Below are 1,562 nucleotides of genomic sequence, written 5' to 3'. Positions count from 1 at the left end.
ATATGAAACTGCGACATTGCGCAATTTATTGGACAGACTTGTTTAAGATCGCACAGCGTAATTTGGGTGGCATTTTATTTCGTATTTTAAAATCATCTTTATTTTTGACTATCTGTAAATGTAGTTTCCTGCTCTTAATTGTGAATGCATACTTGATGGTTTTAAATGCTCCTGAAATTAAATGCTGCTTGACGAGCCTATACAGTATTGTGTTCATAATATGTGACGTCACTGAAGGCCTAAGGTTGAAATGCACGGCCCGCCACTGATACCAAAGCATTTTTATGTCAAAATAACGGCAGAAAAAAACCCACGAAATATGAATGATATATTTGTTTCCTTGTAGAACTTGCTTGTACACTACCGAAGTATGCAATGAATACTCTGCTGTTTTCAACTAGGAACCACGTGATTTACTGGGAAGTTACCGGAAATGAAAGCATTCGAGTAGACTAGCACCATTCTGGGCAAAAGCAAACGGAACTACCTGTTAGGGGGGGGAACGGAAATTTTCAGAATCCGTATGATTTGTGCGATATGGCCATATACGTAAGATCCACCACAAAATCCGTATGAACTATGGCTAAACCGTATGAGTTGACAGGTATGAAATAAATAATGTGACTTTTGTTAACATGACGCCCTTGGAGCAGAGCCAGGGCATTACGACCAAGTCAGGCTAACGAAATGAGCATTGAGCATTGTAGTCGTTATAAACAGGGGTGCACATAAGCGGTGTGCGAGTGCACATGAGGGCTGAAAATTCTAAATTGCGCCCCAGTTCAAGGCTGTACAACACTTTGCGTACAAATAGGTCAGGCAAGCCTCAATTTGAAGTCAAGTCATCTGCCTCAACAATTGCTTCTGAGGGGCACCTTTAAAATAAAATATTGGGAAGACTTTGATATCCATCCATCCATCCATCCATCCATTTTTGACACTACTTATCCTGAACAGGGTTGCGGAGCCTAACCAGCTGACTTTGGACGGAAGGCAGACTACACCCTGAACGCATTAATATCCATGTTCAGTGTGACTTTTTGCTTTTATTTTATTTTTATTTGACCCCAGCGGCTGGTTGCATGGTAGCCCATGAATAATCGTTGTGGAGGCTAACTAACGGCTACATACCAGGCAAGAAGGTGGCGGAACGCGCTGCAGGAGGGCCGCTGGCGAGACAGTTCTGTTAGATTTGAATTTAATTTCTTTTTATAAAACTTGAAATTATACTGTTTTAATAAGCTGCAATTGTGAAACCCTGTTTTACTGTATGTTGTTGTAATTAGGTCTTTTTTTTTTTTAATGATACCATCTTTATTCAGTTATATGAATTAAAGGTGCTCATTTGAGAACCACGCGTCCAAAAATTCTGCACCATTGGTTGTAAACCTTTCAAACACAAATATTCTAACTCAAACATGTAGACAGTTACATGTCTACACCATTACTCGCAGGCATATATTCCTTGTTCTGTTGTATTGTGGTTTTATGTTAAATGTTCTGTAAAGCAGGGGTCCCCAACCGCCGACCGGTACCGGTCCGCCGGGCATTTGGTACCGGGC

This window comes from Hippocampus comes, unplaced genomic scaffold (genome assembly GCF_001891065.2).
Source record: "Hippocampus comes isolate QL1 unplaced genomic scaffold, H_comes_QL1_v1.1 scaffold17, whole genome shotgun sequence".
Classification (NCBI taxonomy): domain Eukaryota; kingdom Metazoa; phylum Chordata; class Actinopteri; order Syngnathiformes; family Syngnathidae; genus Hippocampus; species Hippocampus comes.
The sequence above is the reverse complement of the archived record's forward strand: the minus strand, read 5'-3'. Positions refer to the sequence as shown.